We start from the raw sequence: 23,362 nt of genomic DNA on the forward strand, positions 1-23,362 counted from the left end.
AGTTGCTTTGTTATGATCCTGTTCCTCCAGCTTGTTCTGTTGATTGTGGTAATGAGGTTGAGGTCTCTGGAACATGTGATGTGGAGGTATTGGGATTTCTTTAGATGTAGCATTTCTATCAGAGCTGGGTCAGACATGGCTTTGTAAGTCAAGCAGAGATTGCCTCAAAGTAGGTGATATGAGACAGAAAATAGTTGGAGTTTTTTTGAGTCTGTCCATATAGGACAAGTGTTTAAGGCTTAGGATCCTCTTTGTGAGATATTTTTGTGGCCTCTTCGGTTGTTGCAGGTGTCTAGTGAGGTACATGCCAAATGGGACATTGTACTCTGATTGGCCTAATGAGGGAAGAATAGAGGAAGAGAATGACCTTTTTCTTCCTGGATGCAAAACCCTTAGTAACTAGATGTGCCACATAGAAAGACTTTCTGACTACAGTGGCAATATGGTGGTCAAAAGAGAGGTTGCTGTCAACTTGTGTTCACAGATCTCTTATAATGCCTTCTGTGTTCAGTGGACTACCATCAATGTGGTAATTCATGGGAACTGGGTTTTTCCTAAAGGGGATGACAACACATTTTTTGGCATTGAGCTTAAGGCCATGGTTTTGACACCAGTCATTGGTCTCAGTGAGTCCTTTCTGTAAGATGCCAACATCACTTGGGGAGTTAATAATAGCTCATGACTTGCAATTGTCTGCAAACTTTGTCAGACAGAATCCCTTTGTGTTGGCCTGGACTTCAGAGACGTAGATACTGAACAGTAGAGGACCCAGGACTGAACCTTGTGGGACTCCACTTGTGACTGGTCAGCAGTCTGACTTGGAGTCAGCTACTTTCACACTGTGGGGTCTATCTGTGAGCCAGTTTGCAACCCACCTAGGGATATAAGGTTTGATGCCTAGCTTAGTGAGTTTTCCTATGATTCCTGAGTGGGGAATGGTATCAAAGGGCTTGGCCAGATCAAGTTAGGCTGTATGAACCACCTTGCCTTCATCCACAGCACTGGTGACTGACTCAAAGAAGTCGACTAGTTTGAGCAGGCATGATCTACCCTTCACTAAACCAAACTGTGTGGGATCCAGAGTTTGGAGATTCCCTATAGCCCTATTTATCAGTTCCATGATGATGCATTCCATAGCTTTGCATATCGGACTCATCAGGCTAATGGGATGATAGTTCCCAGGGTCTGTAGTCGCTCCTCCTTTGTGGAGAGGGATGACTGTAGCAGTGTGCCATTCTGCACGGACAAAGCCTGAGGTGAGGCTGTGATTGAACAGGGCACACAGGTGAGGTGCTAGTTCACTCTGTAGTTCATGCAGAGCACAGCCAGGGATATTGTTAGGTCCCATAGAAGTTGTATTCTTGACCTTGAACAGTGCTGTTCTAACCTGTGCAGCAGTAATACTGGGTGATTGGCAATCTACTGGTATTGTGATTAGTTTGGTGGAGGAGACAGAGGTAAGGTTGGCACTGAATATGTCGGCCAGTATATTGGCAATATCTGTTGGCTAGGTATAGGAGGTACCATTGTGCAGCAGCTCAGAGAAAATCTGGGTACTGCCATGGTGATTCTTTATATAACTATAGAAGGCCTTTTGGTTATCTTTACTATCTGCTACAATTCTGTTTTCATAGCTACCTTTATAGGATTTGATGAGGGATCTCAACTTTTTCTTGAGGCTGATAAGGGAGTTTTTCCAGTCTTGGGACTTCACTTTATTCCACATCAGTTTCCTCCTTCTGTTGTAGAGTTTGTTTATGGCAGGGGACTAGCAGATCGGCTTCCTTTTATTGTTGGAGATTGTCTTGGTTCTATTGGGTATGGCAAGATCCATGCATTTGTGTACATGTTCATATAGTGCATTGGTGTATGATTAAGTGGTCATGCAACTATTCTCCATTTGCATGGATGCCATGAAGTTAGACACCTCTGTTTTTAGGAGTCCAAAGTTAGCTTTGGAGAGGTTTTTCATGGTGATTACCTTTGCAGGGGAGGGGAGGATGTGGATTTCCAAGGTGATTAATTTATGGTCGGATCTAACCAGGGAAGAGTTGACTATTGGTGTAGAGCAATGGTCACCCATGTTAGCAATGACCAGGTCAAGCATGTTGCTTCCTCTAGTGGGGTAAGAACGAGCTGGTCCAGGGCACTAGAATTAATGAATTCCAGGAAACGTTGGGCAAGTGTATTGCTACATGAGTAGTTTCCCAGTTAATGGAGAGTTGGTTGAAGTCACCCAGTATGACAGTGTTAGCTCAGACCCTATATTCTCCAGGGTGCTTAGGAATGTGGAGTGTGAGTCTTGGGACATGGTTGGGGACCTATAGCACGCTACAACCTGAATCACTGACTTCCCAATATTAGCTGCACTTGAAGTATCCCTGATGCGTTATGTTGGGCTACCAGTCTGGAGGTGTGTACATCCTTTATGAATATGGAAACACCATCGCCTTTGGAGCTTTGGTCCAAGTTCTGGGGCCAAAAGGTGTGGAATGAGTTATAGACTGGTAGTGCAGGGGTGCTTTCTGATGCCTTGAACCAGGTGTCTGTTACAGCACAAATGTCGATGTTCTCCATTTTAAGGAGTGCTTCGAGTGAGTGCATTTTGAGATTTAGACTTCTAGCATTGAGCAGCATGACCCTCAGATTGCATTTGTTTGTAGCTGTTATGGTGGTAATTTGATCTTTGGAGCACCACCTAAAAAAAAGGCACTATAGGGGTGGCAAGAGACTTGGACAGTATCTGGAAGCCCAGGGGTGACAGATGTAAGCCATCTCTGGCAAAGCATCGAGGTATGTCAATCATGTCATGCCAGGCAGACAGATACTAGATTCCCTTAGAATGACACCAGAAACTTAGTTAGTTGTTGAAATCAATCATTTTCTGCTTGTACTGTGGTATCATTTTGGGTGATGGTAGGAGGCTGCTCAGGGCTAGGGTCATATCCGTCTGGGCTATATAATCCGAGAGCTCCTCCATGTCCATTTTCATGTAGTCCATGGAGTTATGTCTCAGGTAATTCACACCCACATGTACAATGACAGTCATATTTGTACCTGTTGTTGAGGGACCTGAGTGCGTGCGTTATGTGGCAGATCCTGGCACCCAACAGGCAGCTGACTGTTACTTTCTCCTTATTCAACCTAGTGAGTGGGACATCAGTGCACCTCACTTATTGAGTTACCTATGACTAGTGCGCTGGGGGATGCTGTTTTGCCTTAGGGGCTTTGGTTGAGTGGCACACTGTTTAGGAGAGTTATGTGTCTCGTGATTAGTGTTGTGTTGTGGTGGTCAAGTGCATTTCTGCCTTGGAGGTCTCTGTTGTTTGGGTATATTTCTATTGAGAGCCTCCATGAAGGTGGGTGTGTGGTTTGTGTTTTTATGTGAAAGCAGTGCTGGTGTGTGTTCTGGAGGGCTATGTGTTCCATGTGATATGGTGCAATTGTTGACCTTCTCCCCTTAGCCAGCTATTCCGGTCCTGGCTGGAGAGTGCATGGCTTCCAATTTGGATATGTAAGCGCATCTCTCACAAGTCTGAGTGTTGGCAGGTAAGAGGAGAGGGATGTCAGTGTAATTGAGGCAGTTGCTAAATTGCTTCAGGATGCCCACGTTCACCAGGTTAATAGGAGAAAGCACAGGTAACTGACCTTTAGACATGCCTGGAGGGGTGGGCATTAATAATAAGTACTGGAGCTGTTTTCTTGTAAAACGTTTAGTGCTGGTAGCACTTTTGTATGCTACAATAATTGTGAACAAGAAATCTGGTAAAGTGCTAGTCTAATATACTAGTAAATGTTCAGGAGAGGAGATAACTAGCAGATCTAAGGGAAAAATTGAAGAGCAGAATTTTTGGCACCCCTCAGAAGCTTACAAACAGTCCTGGATACAGCAAATTGATATCTGGACTAGACTAGTTACAGGAAAGGCAGGAAACAAGCACAAATGTGGGCTTTTAAACCAGAAAGTTGAAAGATATGGAAAAACTGCCCAAACAGCCAATAAACTACAATTTCTGGGCCAGAAACCACCCCTCTTTTGATAGATAGGCTACCTAGTGCTTACTTCTCCCACTGATAAACTAGAAGGCTTCCCTCCAACACAGAAAGGCTTGGGGCTCAGAAGCCCTTATTTTATGAAAGTAGAGCTTAGTTGTTGTATATCTGCTGGGCATCCTGTTAATTGTTTGCAAAGCTTATTCATGTTCTGACTGCATTTGTAAGCATTCCTGTTGCATGCTACTGCTATTAGAAGACTTAGAGGCTACACTTTACAATTGCCTTTATAGAAGGCTAGTTGCCCAACACAATGCATCCAAAGTTCTCCAGGTGCAACTAACACTAGGTAAGACTGCAATCCAAATTGTAGCTTGCTAGAGATCCCCCACCATGCCCCAAGATTCTCACTACACCTTTCTAAACATACTGGAAAATATTAAGATACAACCAAACACCCTAATAATGGGTAATTTCAACTACCCTGCATTAACTGGGAAAACTACTCGTGTACCAACACCTTTGCCCAATGGTTCTTGGAATTCATAAATTCCAGTGCCCTGGATCAACTAATCCATAGTCCCACCAGGGGCTCCAATATCCTGGACCTGGTCATTACCAACATGGGAAATCGATGCTCCACATCAGTGGTCACCCCCTCGTTGGTTAGGTCTGACCATAAGCTAATCACATTTGGCAGCCACATCCCACCCCCCCCCAGTAAAGAAACAGCCATAAAAAAACTTCTCCAAGGCCAACTTCATGCTACTCAAGTCAGAAGTGACAAACTTCATGACACCCATGCAGTCAGGAACTGAAAGTTCGACTGCCGAATCCTACACTAAAGCATTGTATGAGCACATCCACTCATACATGAATCGTGCCATCCCAAATAGAACCAAGACTCTCTCCTACAAAAAAGGAAGCCAATCTGGTGGTCCCCTATCCTAAACAAACTATACAACAAAAGGAAGAAACTGTTGCAGAAAAGAGGAAAATCCCAGGATGCAAAAAACTCCCTTACCAGCCTCAGTAAGAAGCTGAGATCCCTCATAAAATCCTCCAAAGCTAGTTATGAAAATAAAATTGCCAAAGATTCCAAAAACAACCACAAGGCATTCTATAGCTATGTCAAGAATCTAAATGGCAATGATCAGATCTGCTCTGAGCTACAATAGAATGGCATTAAAGATACTGATCCCAAGGACATTGCAACATGGTTTCCAACCTAACCATAGCACCACCACTGCCTTACTCTCTTTCTCTAACACTATCCTACAAAATAAAAATGAAGGTTATCTCTCCTCAGCCACCTTCCTAGACCTCTCTAAAGCTTTCGACATGGTCCCACACAAACAACTCCTCTCTCTTCTCAATAACCTATCCTTCTCTCAACCAGTCATCAACTGGTTTCAGAGTTACCTATCTGATCGCCAACAAGCAGTTGTTTGGCAGGACAACCTATCCCCCCCAACTACCAGTCTCCATAGGAGTTTCCCAAGGGTCCATCCTGGAACCCCTACTCTTCTCTATTTTCACCAATAATCTACCCTCAGCCACAACACATGGCACACTCGTACAATACACAGATGACTTAACCATCATCTGTACAGCCCACTCCCTCCCAGCACTGCAAAAAGTCACACAGGTGATTTTCTTCTATTGAAACTTGGTTATCCGATGCCCAACTAATACTCACCCCAAACAAAACAAAATTACTAATCTTCCAACCCACCAAACTTACCCTAGACAGCTCTTACTTTAACATCACAGCAAAAGACAACACCACCATCCATCCTACAGAGCACACCAAATTACAAGGAGTAGAAATAGACAATATGACATTCACATTTCCATGACCATTAAAAAAAGTGCACAAAAAACTAGGGGCAGTGTATAGAAATCAGCAACTACTTACCAAAGCAGCTAAAATGTTAGTAGCAAATTCTCATCTTATCTCTACCCTACTCTATGCCTTTCCAGTATTTACTAACCTTAGACAATGTGATCTAAATAAGCTCGAAACCTGCTACAACAAAATCGCCAAATTTGCCACAGGGGCTTCCTACTATACTCACCACTGTCTCTCACTAGCAGAACTGGGCTGGCTAGAGCTCCCCCACCTCCTTCAACCATATCAACTCACACTAGCCCACAAACTAACAAACCAACCACTAAAAGTCCCATCCCTCCAGAATCTACTCCAACCCTACATAACCACGAGACCACTAAGATCCAGCCACAAAAACCTCCTACAGGTCACAAGAGCCATTAACTCTGCTGGAGAAGCTTTATTCTCCTGCACTATAGCCAAACTCTGGAACTCCCTCCCATCCTCAATTACCTCTGTAACTTCTTGCACCCACTTTAAATCCTTACTAAAATCACACTTCAAAACTTGCCAGATATGCCCTTGCACCCCCCCCCCCAGTACCATCCACTCCCACCACCCACTACCTCTCTCAGCCCCTATCAACAACCTACTCTTAGCAAGCTTGGCTACTAATGTTCCCAGCTACCTACCACATAATACTAACTTCTTGTAGCAACAACTGCTAATGGCTGTTATGTACCTCAAAAACAGTTTGTATCAATTGTTCACTGATGAATCTCAACTACATTTTAACCATGTTTACTGTCACCATATTTTAAAATTGTACTATGCTCTACAGCTGTTTTACATCTGTTTTCTTCTTGTCTTGCGTCCTTTACTGGACTAATGTCTATATTTAAATGCTATGTTTTTTTAACTGTATAATGCAAATAATACTTAATGTGGAGCTTTTCTCCCCGGGCCTCCGCTGAAAACAGACCTGTGTCCAGTCGGACTCTCCCGGTTAACAAATGTAAATAAATAAATAAATAAATGAATAAATAATATCCTGACAGATCGATTCAGTGCCAACTTCACCGCCCTCTCACCCCCTAAAGGGCCCATCTCAATACAGAAAGATTGCCAAATTCCTGTAATCACGGCTACACAGGTAAAAACCACACTCTCCAAAGCTAAGAACACAGCATCCATGGGACCAGACGAAATCCCAGGCTGTGTACTACATGAACTACTACATGAACTGGCACCTCACCTTAGTGTCATGTTTAATCATAGTCTCACCTCAGACTTCATGCCCACTGACTGGCACACAGCTACAGGTTATCCCACTCCACAAGGAGGGATCCACATTGGATCTTGGGAACTACCGTCCCATCAGTCTGACAAAGCCTGATCTGCAAGGCCATGGAATGTATTATCATGGAACTTAAAAACAAAGACATTGACAACAGTCAAACACTGGACCCCACCCATTTTGGGTTCGTGAAGGGCTGATCTTGTCTCCTGAACCTGGCTGGCTTCTTTGAATCAATCTCCAGAGCCATGGACGAGGGTAAGGCAGTCCACACAGCCTATCTGGACCTCACCAAGGCCTTTGACACCATCCCCCACTCTGGCATCATAGATAAACTTACTAAGCTGGTCATATATCCCTATATCACTCGATGGGTTGCCAACTGGCTTACTGACAGAACCCACACTAAAAGTAGCAGACTCCAAATCCAGTTCCAGACAAGTGACAAGTGGAGTACATCAGGGTTCAGTCAAGTGAAAAGTGGAGTACCTCAGGGTTCAGTCCTGGGACCGCTCTTATTTGGCATCTACTTCTCTGAAGTACAGGCCAACACTGAGGGACTCTGGCCAACAAAGTTCGCAGATGACTGCAAACTGGGAGCCATTATTGAATCCCCAAATGATGTGGATATTCTACAAAAGGGCCTTACAGAAAGAGATGCTTGGTGTCAAAGCCATGGGCTCAAGCTCAATGCCAAGAAGTGTATAGTTATCCCCTTTGGGAAATAACATGTACCTATGAATTACCATATAGGTGGTAGTACACTAAACACTGAAAGTGTGATAAGAGACTTAGGAACACAGGTGGACAGTGGTCTCACCTTTGATAACCACATCAGCACAACAGTCAGGAAATCCTTCTATATGGCAAACCTCATCACTAAGGACTTTTCATCCAGGAAAAAAGGAGGTCATTGTCCCGCTTTACTCATCCCTTATTAGACCCATCATAGAGTACAACGCCCCGTTTGGTATGTACCACACAAGACATCTGCAAAAACTGGAAAGGCCACAGAAACACATCACTAAAAGAATCACAAGCCTAAAGCAGATGTCCTATGCTGACTAACTAAAATAACTCCAGCTATACTCTGTTGCATATCATCTACTCAGAGGTGATTTCTGCTTAACATACAAGGTCATGTCAAACCCAGAGCTTTTGGACATGCTACACTTAAAGAAATCCCAATCCATCAGAGCCACACACTCCAGGGACCTAAACCTTGTCATTACAATGGACAAAACATGTTGGAGGGATAGGTTTCTGACCCAGAGACTCCCCATACTCTGGAATAGACTGCCCATACATGTCAAGCAGAGCGCCTCCTCAGCCATCTTCAAAGGGAACCTTGACGACTGGATGGGAGATAGGAAATTTATCCCAGGGATCACATCAATCACCCTGCTAGACAGGGGTCCAGGGAAGTAAATATTGTGGGAAGAAATAGCAAGGGAAATGTTATGGCTAGGCTTGTATTGGCCCTAGGGCCGATAGCCTATTACCAACCTATGAACATATGAACCTATGAATGCAGTTCATGTTGCTGTTAGTTCATATTGAATAACAAAGCTGTAGAATTATTGTCCTAGAACAGCCAGACTTTGCTTTGTGCAATATAGCCTGTCTATATTCACTGCTGAATCATACAGCTGTTATCAGTCAGGCTGCATGTTAATGCTGTTATTCTGTGGTTATACAGAGCTGATAATGTTTCCAATATAACAAATTTTACTCTCTATCTGTATACCTTGAATGCTCTGCACTTCTCATTCTTGTAACCTTTGGACTAATTCTGCCTTATTTAACTTTATTTTTCAGTTTACATGTGCTTCTTTTTTTCCCTGAGTGCACCCCCCCCCAACCTGGGATTACCTGCATAAAACAATATCTACTTTAACCACTAAAGCTGGCTGTCTCAACTAAAGAAAACCTCCAGGAAGCAAGAACTAAGACACCCTACAGCTTTTCTCTTGTAATAAGTGAATTTCAACTTAGTTTTTGTAACATTTTAAGGCTTAAAAGGTTTATGCAGAACATCCCTGAAGGGTTCCAGCCAACTGCCACTTGTTTGGGTCAATACTTTGAATCAGCCTTACACACACACACACACACACACACACACACACACACACACACACACACACACACACACACACACACACACACACACACACACACACACACAGTGTTCCAATGCCAACCATTTACTGTTTAAATTAGTAAATGTTAGCTTTTACTTTCAGCATAGTCTCTTTACTAATCACAGTTCACTCTATAACTGCCAAACAGCCCTATTTGTGGCTTGCAGTGATAATTATTTAAAGTATTCCAGAGCTACTTAGATTAAGCTTTTGTTAGATACTGACATTTTAGGCTTATTACTCAACTTAAACTGATAGTGGCTGGGCCCACTCCATTCACTACGCTTACTCTGCTCCCCACCACCAGTAAGACAGCTGATGACCAAATCACCCAAGAAAACTATCCTACTCTCAGGTCTAGCCTAATATTCTCCCCATACCCACCATCATAATAAAAAACTTTTACTTTAGCTAAAACCATGTACTCTGGCCCCTGACAATCTACCCCCACACTTCCTGCAGCTAGATGCAAACCTTATAGCTTATCCCTTCAGCATACTCATTAATAGATCGAATAAAGAATCCCTAGTCCCAGATATCTGGAAAAAAAAGCATTCATTCTCCACTTACACAAAAGTGGCACCAACACAGACACCACAAACATTTGACCCATAGTAATTTTCTCACCATTTTCTAAAATACTGGAAAAATGCATCCATGCCCAACTCCTCAACCATCTGTTTGAAAATCAAATTCTGTTACCTACTCAGCATGGTTCCACACCATGATACTGCACTACCCCCCCCCCCCATCCTTCCTTAGATACAGTTAACTGGGCATGGGATTCTGGTAAAATAATTGCTTCACTTTTCTGCAACCTCTCCAAAGCTTTCAATACCATTTCCCACACTATCCTCCTCTCTAAACCATCCACCCTCCACATTTCTCCACCTACCCATCAATGGTCCAATAGGCAGCAATTCACATAATGGCAACAATCTTACTCTTCCTTCCTCAATACTTCCACAGGGGTACCCTAAGGCTCCATACTTGGTCTTTTATTTAGCATATTTTATTAACTACTTTCACTCAATTCTCCCACAGTGCTCAGTAATCCAGTATGCTGATGACTTTACAATAATATGTACTGCAAATTCCAGCTCTGAACTCCAGCAAATCACCTGGAATGCCCTCATCTCTACTGAATCTTGGATGCTTAACAATCATCTTGCCCTAAATCCAAAAACCCGAACTAGTAAGTTTTACCCCTATGAAAACCACTCCCCTAAATAAAAGATTTTTCACTATACAAGCCCAAAACAATACAATTATAGAAGTTGTCCACACACTAAGTTACTAGGCATTATTATAGATTAAAACCTTAACGTTGACTTACACATAAAAATAACATAAAAAAACACACCAAAAGCTCAGTATGCTCTACAGACACCAGCACTTTCTTAGCCTCTCTATTAGACAAACCCTTGCAACTACCTTTTAATTACCCCCTCTCCTTTATGGTGCACCTCTCCTCACTAATATCCAAAATTCTGCAAAATCCAAACTTGGTATGTGTTACAACAGAATAGCCAAATTTGCCACCAAGGCCAAATTCTCATCCCACCACTGTAACTCACTGAAACAATTAGGGTGGCTAGATCCCCCACCATCTCTCATTCACCCAACAAACTACAGCACACAAAATAATCTACAGACCACAGACTGTCCTGCTCTCTCAACTCTACTTGCCAAATACCAACCCAGCAGGCAACTAAGATCTGAAAATCATCTACTTCTAAAAGTAGAAAAGCCCACCTTTCCTGCTGGTCAATTCCTCTACTCCTTAACCATCACCAAACTATGGAATTCACTTCCACCTTCTGTAAGAAACACAGGTAGCACTATCACCTTCAAAGAACTTCTGAAAAAGCATCTCAACTCTTCCTGGCTATGTACCTGCTCTATAACCTAACCTTTTCCTTCTCCTTATATGACAACTAAACTCCTATGCATTTTGCTGCTAGTGACTGATAATATTTTCTCTATATTTATTATTGTTTTCATCACTTGTTAATACTGGTACAATAATACTGATTAATATATCTCTGTTTATACCTCTCTCATTGAATTCATTTGGCAACCAACTAAATTCCTGCTTTAAATTATATTTTCTGTATATATTACTGTAATCAGAACAGCTAGATTCCTACTTTTATGTATATATTCTGTATATTTTGCTGCAATCAAACCAACTATATTCCTATTTTTATGTATATATTCTGTATATATTGCTGTAATCACTATGTGTAACACTGTTTATACTTCTGTACAAATTAATGTTTCATTTTTTTGTATCTATGTTCTTGTTGGACCTTTTCTCACCGGGTCTCAACTGAAAACGGGCTCTTTTAGGCCCAGTGGACTTTCTTGGTAAACATATGCAATACAATAAATAAATAAATTAAATAAAAATGTTGTAAGTAACACAGGTGTGCATACAGAGGCATACCTGTACATGGTGAATGGCAGACAACAAGGAAATGAGTAATGTAGCAATCAATGCTGGGTGACTAAGTTGGCATGCAGTTAACTATGTCAATATGTGCTCTGTGTCAACTAGTAAGAGATGCAAACATAGAAGCATGGAGATAGTCACACAGAGCATTACCGCCATCAATATCTGTAGTAACATATAGTAACAATAAATAAGTACTGCATATTATAACTTGAGGCTAGTCACCTAGGTCAGAGAAATGCCACAGTTATCATTACCATGGGATCATAATGACACAACAGGATGCACACTGGATCAACCATCAGTGTTAACCTAACCCAGTCTGTGGCACCCATGCTGACAGCTCACACAGCAGTCCTGACTACCCCTACCACATCTGGAAAAGCCTGAGTACCGGTTTTATCCCATCCAAGTGGAGAACAGCCACTGTCATCCCTTTACACAAAGGTAGAGCGTCCACCAATCCAGGAAATTATAGACCCATCAGCCTAACTAGCCTGATCTGCAAGGCCATGAAAAGGATTATGATGGACCTCATTAATAGGGACATTCGCAACCTCCAAACACTCAACCCCACACAGTTTGGCTTTGTCAAGGGCAGTCATGTCTGTTAAATATGGTCAACTTCTTTGAGACATTCACCAGAGCCATGGATAAGGGGAGGGCAGTGCACACCACCTACCTTGACCTGGCTAAAGCCTTCAACACTATTCCCCACTTGGGCATAATAAAGTCTTTCAACTAGGCATAAATCTATATGTTACCAGATGGGTAGCAAACTGGCTCCTAGAACCTGCCTAATCAAAATAGGGGAAGCCACCTCACACAGTAGACCCATAACGAGCAGTGTACCCCAGAGACTGGTCTTGGGGCCTCTTTTAGTTGGAATATACTTCTCTGAGGTACAGGCCAAAACCAGTGGGTTATGGTTGACCAAGTTTGCAGATGACCTCAAGCTGAGTGTGGTCATCAATTCCCGAAGTGATGTGGATGTCCTCCAAGAGGGTCTCACCCAAACAAATGACTGGTGTCAGAAACAAGGCCTCAAGCTGAATGCCAAAACATGCATCATCATCCCCTTTGGGGAGACTGATGTCCCCATATATTATCACATTAATAACAATGTCCTAAGCACACAATCAGTTGTGAGGGATTTTGGCACCCAGGTTGATAGTAACCTAACTTTTGACCACCATGTTGCTTCCATTGTACAGAAAGCTTTCTACATAGCCCACCTCATAAGTAAGGGTATCTCATCCAGGGACAGGGAGGTCATAACATCCCCGTATTCTTCCCTAAAAAGGCCATTTATTGAGTACAGTGCCCCCTTTGGCATGTACCTTGCAAAGCACATGCAGCAGCTGGAGAGACCACAGAGGTTCCTCACCAGAAGAATCCAGGGTCTCAAAAATCTACCCTACACAGATAGGCTAAAAGCCCTGTACCTCTACTCAGTCTCACACAGAGTCCTCAAAGGTGACCTCAGTCTGGCATCCAAAGCAATCTCAGACCCTTGATGGGACTACTGCATCTCCGCAAGTCAACCTGATCTGTGACATCAATAGGACTTGTTGACAGGACAGATTTGAGTCGCAGAGACTCTCCCATCTGTGGAATAGACTTCCACTGCACTTCAAGCAGAGTACCTCATTATCCATTTTCAAGTGCATCCTGAATAATTGGATGGAAAGTTGAAAATACACCCATGGGATTCCACCTGTGTCCCTGCTGGACAGGGGCTTTGGGTGCTGACTTGTCTAAACATGGGCTAAATTCTTGGCTAGGCTTCTAAGGGCCATAGGGCCAATATCCTAGTAACTTCCTATGATCATATGGAAACACTCAGCCCTGCTGTACCCAGGTGCTGGATGTGGTTACATTAACATTGTGGGACACAATATGGGTAGGAGCAGTAGTATGATGTGTCTGTTTGGACATGACAGCTGGGTTCAAAGTTCAGTGGCAAACAATGGATGTGCATGCACATTGCAGCACAGATGTTGACCAAGGGTCATGTGTGGGTCTACTGAGATGGAGTCTGCTTCTCACCACTGGAGGTAATCTGCTCAGTATAGTTAGGGTACATAACACACAGTTTGTACAACAGTACTGCTCTAGCACATTCTTAATAAAGCTTTTGATGGAATATGCAACAGACACTGCACTGTCATGCTTCACGGCCAGTGATACCATGACTTCTCCATATCTGTGCTCATGACCTTCATGTAACCCACACAACTGGTTTGCTACACAGTTGGTGGCATGAACAAGTGCATGCAGATCAGAGACATGACATGGCTGTTATTATTCATTTGCCTGTAATGGTATGTGTCCAAACACATCAGCTACACTTCCACATGTAGTCCAATGGACAGTACTGATCCATAGTGGGGAACAGATACCATCATTGCCAGACTCTACATGTGACAGCAGGTCAAGGTCATCATCATGTTCATCATCTGTTTTCTCTACATCATCAGAATAGCCAGCCAGATTATAGGTTCATAGGTTTATATGTGTTTACTGGGCTAACAACAAGGGCCTTTTTAAGCCAAGCCATGCATCCCAACTTTCTGACAAGTTCTGGTACCCTTGATAAGTGTAAGCAGAGGCTTAGGAGATGAAACATTTACAAGGAGAGGCCTTGAAGATGAATCATTTATACTCAGCCTGTGTCCATTAGAAACATAGGTGCTAAATCAGGGATGATTTTCCTGTTCCCCATCCAGTTGTCCAAGTTACACTTGAATTGGGTTAGGGACAAACTCTGCTTCACATGGATGGGGTTCCTGTTCCAAGAAGGAGTGGTCTCTAGGATACATACCATTGTCTCCAGCATGTCCTATTCATATCACAGACCATTGTCTCCAGCATGTCCTATTCATATCATAGCAAGGTTTAAATCTTAAGAATGGGTAATGCTGGTGCTGTTAGTTTTGTGAATATGCAGGAGGCCAATCAGAGTAGGGTCTGACATTTCCTTGTATGCTAGGTATAGATTTCACCTCAATAGCCTGTAGAAGACAAAATACAGAGATAGGGACGAGAAGCAATCTGCAGAGGATGTGTTACTTACACCCTGTATTCTTTTTAGTAAGAACCACTAGAGACATTCAAATTGATGGCTATGCATGGCTAATTACATACCAAAGAGTCATTGTACTCAATGACAGGTATGATGAATGCCAAATACAGTGTAACAGTGCCTTCCTTGGACCTAGATGTATTACCTTTGTTTTAAAAGTTGCACAACAGAGAATGATTTCCTCACTACTATAGACATGTGATAGTCAAAGGCTAGATTACTGTCTGTGTATGTTCCCAAGTCCCTGACTATTGGATCAACTCTTAGTAATGTGTTGTCAATATGATAATTAATAGAGATGTATGACTTCCCCACATTATCCTCACCATCAGAGGCTACACAATGAACCGCACGTCCGATTCCTTCAGGGTCAGACAATTAACCCAATGCAGTGGCCCAAGTTCCATTAGCCATACTATTAGAGTGAGGCACATCACATCCCACCTTTGGATAAGTGGATGGGCTACAGGAGGAGGATGCATATAATGGACATGCAAGAGACAGAGGATACGTGCCATATACAGTCACAGAAGTCAAATGATACAGCATAGTCCTGACATTTGGACAACTGTATAAAAACAGTGCTAATGATTGTCTGAACTTGCTAGGTTGTCATGGCTGTGGGCGGTTCAGGGACCCTATATAACAGAGATATACCATGTCAGTAACATATCAATCACCTATGACAGATAATTTTAATACAACTACTAAAACCTACCTGACATGTCCTATGACTCAACATCTGGCGTTGATGGCTGAAATTTCCTTGTAATGTGAAAAGATAAACATACAAAGTTCAGTAGTAAGTCCATACAAGGCACCATTTAGCATTCAAACTTAGGTATAACACAGAAATTAAGACATACACATATGATATGGGTAATGGCAACATTCTGATTGCAGGTGCCCATTGCAACTGAACAAAACCACAATAGTCACGGATGGCACATATGTAATTATCAATAGTGAAATGTAGCAACCATATAGACTGTCTTACACTTCCCAGTCAGGAAAGACATACCTAGTATTATCCAACACAATGCAAATCCTGTATTATAAAATATCAAACAAACAACCGCATGAGTATAATCCTCAGTCATAATAGGAAGCAGAGGCACACAATAGCTGTGGATCACACTTCCAGGATATGGAGATACTTGAGAAATGGTCTACATATCATGCAAATGTACCTATATAGTGAACAAGGCAACATTAATATCATAGATCACAGGTGTGCTAAACAGTGCTGGACAATATCAACCATATGAACAACGTTCCAAGTCTGGCTGTGTGTGTGTGATGTAGCATGGTCCTGATATTGCAATGACGCATCTGTAGGCTGAAATGGCACACAAGCAACAATATGTGACTATAGTCCACAGTCATAAAAGGAGGCAGAGGTACACAATAAATATGGATCCCACTAGCAGTATATGGAAACACCTGTGTGACATGTGTTACTGCTGTCCAGATGTTGTTGGGCCTATGACATTGAAAAATGCAATAACACACATATAGCTGGCAGTGTTATGCATGTGTTGTGTTGGTAACACAAACATCCTCTGACACTTACTTTGTGCATCCACATCAGGTAACACAAACATCCTCTGACACTTACTTTGTGCATCCACATCAGGTGTGCTGCCACTTCTACAGCATAGTTCTGCTGCTGTAACACAAATACAACAATATGGTGAGAATTATGATATAATGTCCCTCAATACAATCCTGGCAGGTGGTATGGCGGGAGACTAGAAACATCCATATCTCATCCAGGGGAGACAATGGTGGCCCACCTTCAATGGCATTCTTCACCCTCTCCTAGCTGCGAAGTCTTGCAACTACATGGAGGATCATATCATAGAAACATTGCAGGCAAGCCTCCCTAGATCTAGTGTGACTGCCATGGTATTTATAATATGTGTTCAGTCCTGTCCATATTTCATTCTTCTACATAGTATTGCCTGTCTGTCCAAGCAGGTTGAGGCCATGCTAGTGCAGAGCCTTTATTCTTATCTCATTTTCTCTTTGTGAGAAATTGTCTGTCATATTGAGGCTTGAAATCTGGAAGACAGGGTGATATGCTCATCTTAGAGTTTCTATAGGGGCTCACATATTGACATGACAATGTTAAAATCATGACTCACCTCTCATTTATAGTGCACAGCTATGCAAAACAATGCATGTCATGTATACCACTGTTATTTGCAGATAATCCAAATGGACATGAAAAGCGTCTCTGAACAGGTGATCCATATGGCCTAACAACATCAGCATACATGTATATAGCTATCAATCCATTCAACAAGTTTTATGCAGGTCATAAATGCAAAAGACATAGTTGAACCTATGTCACTGGATATTATGACAAGTAAGGGCCAAAAACATAACCAGTGTTCCACAACCCAAATACTATAGCCATGGTGTTGCCATAGTTAATACACTTCCGAACACAATCCTACAATAAGAATGTAAGATGCATCTCTGATATCATTGCACTCAGTGGCAGCCAGCATCACAAATATGACCATCATGATAAGTTATACAAAAAACACTAGTGGGTACTAATAATAAGATACTCCAGAACGCAACACAAGTACCCTGTAGTTGGTGAAACAAACTTCTTACTTTATTGCATTCTGGTACCTCGGCCTTCGCCTTCTCAAGGAATACATTTAACTTACATATCACCACACCTTTTATATCCTTAACCAAGTGAAATTAACAAAATTGAATACAATCAAATGATCAATCAAACCATTCCGCAACCATTGAGTGAACTTTTTTTAGAAATAACTTAATGAACATTGCTAAGAACGTTATCAAATACATTGTTCCCATATAATAATGCATGAAAATTTCAAAAAAAACATTTTTAAATAGACATTGAATGCAAAACATCTTTTATGTATACTTTAGTACTAATATAATGAATGAAATTTAATTCTAAGCATTGCAATGAACAATATATGATCCCATGTGTTCTTTTTAAATTTATATTCACTTGGTTAAGGATATAAAAGGTGTGGTGATATGTAAGTTAAATGTATTCCTTGAGAAGGCGAAGGCCGAGGTACCAGAATGCAATAAAGTAAGAAGTTTGTTTCACCAACTACAGGGTACTTGTGTTGCGTTCTGGAGTATCTTATCATCATGATAAGTTACACAACACATCCATTGACATTTATACAATAACAAGAAAGTAAAATAATTTTTGAAAATGGTCTGTTATGCACTCATGACTACATAACATCACAAGAAACAATGTAAATGCAAAGCCATCTTAATGTTGCCTGTATACCATTGAATGTAATCACAACTATTACTGTATAATTCAGCATCAGAGTATCCTTAAAACAGTCATTGAACATGCAACTTGTGGGCAATCCCATACGTTGTGGGTCTCCACAAACCTACTTCAGACGTTGTAGGTTCTTCTGCATAAACTATGGATATATATTGATTCCATCCATCTCTGTTGTTCACCAAGACTAATTTGTAGTTGCACAACTGCATATGGAGAAATCCTCCTTGCTAGTGATGGACCTGTACACATATGCATGCATATTGTGGAAGTCTACCCCCATTTTATATAACTGACAGATTGTAGTGTGGAGAATTTCAAGCAATATATGCATGGAAACAAGTTTCACATGTTTTTACACAGCATAGTGTAAACATAAGTACATGATAATAGCAATGTATTCCAACACAGCAAAGCAAGCAAGTGACAGTTTACATTTGGAAGCTAGCTGGGATTCAGCTAAACCCCAGAGAGAGGTTGACTAAGTACACATAGCTTTTAAGTGCCATTTGTGCCATATATAACTAATGAAGTTATTTAGAATTCAGTGTTTCAGAATCCTATTAGTGAGCATCCACAAAAGTTCTCAAAATTTGGTACATTAACCAATAGCTGCATTAAGTGTACAGAGTTTGGTTCAACTGCCAAATAAGTATCAGTAAATGGGAATATCTGTTACACATGCCCAATACCATCCAGTAGTTTGCCGTCATCCAATATGCACCATCTTTAAAATGTTATCAGTGTCAATCAGATGTACCTAGCCATGCCAGCTGAACAAAATTTCATTGCTTGGTCCCAGTGCAAGACATAACATAACATATAATTAGAGGCACAGTAAGAGAGATTGACATATAGTAATAATTTCGATACTTGACAACACATACATTTACCACATACTGGACAATAAGACATTAGACGATATTATGCTAGTAACTATTGCACGGACTAAGAATTCCCATTGTGATTTGCTTAGAATATTGCATATCCACATTAGTAGTGTGATAAACTATGTTCATCTTGCACATATATGGAGTGATGACTCACTCTGGCTATAGCACTAATAGTAATAGAAAATATTGTCTTACTGTTCCAGTTATTAAGCAATTTATAGACTATTGATATAAATCTATATGCGTATATATATATATATATATATATATATATATATATATATATATATATATATATAAAACACAGGTGCACAGGACAGGTGCACAGGCCCAGAAAAGGGTGCTGCATTCCAAACTAACTATAAAAAAACACAAAATCCAGAATGGCACTCCAAACAACCCTCTGCAGAACCAGAATGGTTAAGCAGATGCTGTGAAAAATAAATCCACCATGAAAAATGAAGAAAAATGCTTATTTTCTTAAATTCTTTGCTTCATCTCAGTGCAATGAAGTAAACAGCACACAACAGCTAACAGCTCAAGACTGTAGTGGCAAACTGGTTTCACCCTTTGGCATCATCAGTGTGGTATTGCATCTTATTTTCCAAAAGGACTTAAATAATGGTTTAAAGTGACATTAACCACACCCTACTGCACATGCGTCAATGCATAACATAGAAACAAAACATTATAAATATGTAAAAAAAAAGCCCAGTACAATAGAAAAAACTTCATAATAAATATAGGGACATCAGACAACAACTACATCATATAGAAAAATATAATAAATACATAGGCACATGAAAATAACTGCATAAGTATATGAATATACATATAAACATGCATGCAACTGCCATAAATAATCAAAAATCATAGTCTACTAACATTCAGTAAGGCCTGGTTTATAAATAGTCCCTAAATTTATTATCTAAAGCCTTCCTTTGTAATCCAATAATTTAGGATTAGTCAGTTTGGATAAATGTTTCCCTGTCACAACATCCAAACCAGCAAAAATAAAATGAGCAGCTGCATGTTCAGTAATATGTTTGTATAAGGGACTCCTATTTCATTTGCAATTAATATTGCTAAGATGTGTAGCTATCCTATAATTAAAGGAATGAGATGTTCACCTCACATAAAAAGCACCATAATGGAAAAATGCCATGTAAACAATCCAAACAGTGCCACATGTAATAAGGTGTCTAATGTTATATTTTATTTTATTTTATTTTACATTTGTTGGCCGGGCTAGTCAAGCTGGACATATATCCGTTTACAGTCGAGGCCCGGGGAGAAAAGCTCCAGAACAGGCAAGTAACAATTATATATCACAAAAAAAAAAAATTAATATGCACAAAAATATACAAGTTGAAAAAAGAGAAAATTGCAAAAAGAATCTAAAAATACATTAAAAGTAGAAATAAAATAAGAAAAAATAAATAAATAAATAAAAGCATGGTACTATAATTAGACTAATAAAACAGAAGGAAACAATGTAGGAATACGTTACAAAAGATTATTAGTAAGGCATAGTTCTAAGAAGTGACTCTCAGCAATTGAAAGTGTAAGTTAGGATCTCAGTAAGGGAGGGAGAGGAAGATTAGGTGTATGGAGACATGTTTTCAGTCGGGGTTAGTACAAGGACATAACCATTGAGTTTTAAGATGTTCTTTGATATGTTTTTTGAAAAGAGTAGTAGAGTCTTGATTAGTTAATTCTTGAAGGAGTTGATTCCAGTTTTTACCTATGGAATTTGAAAATAATGCGTCACCAGCTTTATTGTGCGATTTAGTAACAGATACTAGTAGTTTATTGGCAGAGCGAAGTGTGGCTAGGTTTTTATAAGGTGTAATTAGTTTTGTCAGGCTAGGAGTATCATCAGGGTAGTAAAGTGTCTTATGAATGATGAGTAATTGTTGGTAGAGTAAGTGGTTATTTAGCTCTAGCCAATTTAGTTGTTTGAGGTTGAGACAGTGGTGAGTTCTGAGGGAGTAGCAGTAATGAATCTTGCTATACTGTGATAGCAGGTAAAGAGTTTGGAAATGTTGTTTTAGATAAGTTAGTGTATAAAGCTGAGGCATAAAAGAGGGTGGAATCAGGTGAGCTTGAGCAATGTTTTTCGCTACTGGGGAAAGGAAGGGTTTAATTCTGTAGAGCAGCCCAACTTTTTATTTACAGCTTTAATAGTAGAGTTAATATGGTCATCAAAGTTAAGACGGTTGTCAATGGTTACACCTAACAGTCGAGTGGTCATATCAGGGTTAATACAGGTAGAATTATTTGAGGAGATAGTGAAAAATGGTGTGGGAGATTTATTGGTAGGAGTAAAGAGAAGAAGCTTAGTTTTTTGGGGGTTAAGGAGGAGGCGGTGTTGCATAAACCATTTTTCAACATTTTGGAAAACTGTTTGGGTGATGGACTGAAGGGAGGAAACATTTTTAGCAGTGCAGATCACAGTAGAGACGTCAGCATGTTGAATACTAGTAGCTTGTGGCACATTAAAGTGTAGGTCATTAATAAATAATGAGAAAAGAAGGGGACCTAAGATTGATCCTTGTGGAACACCAATATTTACTGGGGTTAAGGATGATAGGTTGTTATCCCAAAGCACTGCTTGTTGCCTGTTATTGAGATAGCTCCTAAACCACTGTAGAGAGTGTGAGTTAAGAGAAAAGAGATTGAGTTTGTGAAGAAGTATATTATGGTTAACCATATCAAAGGCTTTTGATAGGTCTATGAATAGAGCGGAGGAGAAACGATTATTGTTTTGATTATTATTTATGGAGTCAGAGAAGGAAAGGAGGGCAGTTGTAGTACTATGGAAAGGCCTGAAACCATGTTGACAGTCAGCTAGAAGTTTGTTTTGAAGAAGGTAGGTAAGAAATTGTTTGTGTATACATCTTTCCATAATTGTAGCTAACGGGGAGAGTAAAGCAATAGGGCGAAAGTTGGAGAGCTCAGTAGAAGAGCCCCCTTTATGTAGAGGAATTATATGCAATATTTTCCATATGGTGGGGATCACTCCTTCAGAGATAGTTCTATTAATCAGTATGGATATGGGGTGATTAATAACTTTTGCAGCAATTTGTAAGTATTCAGATGGGAGTTGGTCAGCAGAAGGGGTACATGGTTTGAGTTTGTTGAGAAGCTTATAAATAATAGATGAGGTGACAGGTTGAATCTGAAAGGCATTAGAAGAGTCTTCAGAGATATTTGGTGAGAATGCAGAAGATGTGGGTAATGAATTAGCTAGAGTTTGAATGGCTTCTGTAAAGTACTTATTAAAGGCATCTGGGATCAGGGTCGAATTGTTAAGGTTAAAGCTTGAAGGGATAGGAGTAGGTGAATGCCCTGGTTTCAGAAGTTTATTAACACCTGACCAGAACTTTTGAGGTTTTTTTGACTAGTTTGTTGAAGATGAAGATAAAATTCTTTTTTATCTCTAAGAGTATCTTTCTTGGTGGCTTTTCTTAATTGTTTGAAGAGGAGGTGATCTGATGGATGTTTGGTAGCTCTCCATTTAGCCCATATTTTATTTCTGAGGATCATTTTTTCTTTAGTTTGCTTAGTTAGCCATGGGGCAGTCCTAGCTTTTATCCTAGTAGAGCGTAAAGGAGCATGATAATCAAGGATTTGCAAAAAGTTTGTGTTAAAATAGTTAACCGCTTCATTAAGTTCAAGATGTGACAATGGCGACCAGTCACATGCCTGCAATTCAGTAAGGAAGTTATCAGGGTTGAAAAATCTTTTTGAGCGGGATGTCCTAATTTTATGAGCATTTGGAATATTTAATTTTTTCCTAATGACATATGTAAGTATATGATCACTAATACTATCAGGAAGGGTTCCTGGGGTGTAGCTGCTTGGGTGGTTATTAATAAGGTTCCAGTCCAAAATTATTTCTTTCTTATTTGGTTTATGGATTCTAGTTGGAGTTGATATTAATTGTGAGAAACCATAGAGATTTATGTGGTTAGTGGGCTGCTGGGATGAACAGGTTGTCCAGTCAATGTTGAAATCCCCAAGTATAATGGTTTCTTGGGGTAGTTGATTAGAAAGGGAACTAAGTAAGTTTTCTAGATTCTGGATATTGTTACCAGGGGGAAGATACATACAAATTAGATAGATTGATTTGTTGTTGCTAATCTGAAGTTTGGTTACTAATATTTCAGCTTTGTGGTCTGTTAATGGAAGTTCATTATAAAGGGTAACTTGGAGGTTAGATTTGTAGATGATTGCTATGCCGCCACCTTTCTTCTTTGTGCGGTCATATCTAAGTATGCTGTAGCCAGGAGGAGCAATTTCCTGGTCTTGAGTAGAGGGTTTTAGCCATGTTTCTGTTAGACATAAAATATCAAATGAG

Source organism: Protopterus annectens, chromosome 1.part1 (assembly GCF_019279795.1).
Source record: "Protopterus annectens isolate FY-2018-M chromosome 1.part1, PAN1.0, whole genome shotgun sequence".
In the NCBI taxonomy this organism is placed as follows: Eukaryota; Metazoa; Chordata; order Ceratodontiformes; family Protopteridae; genus Protopterus; species Protopterus annectens.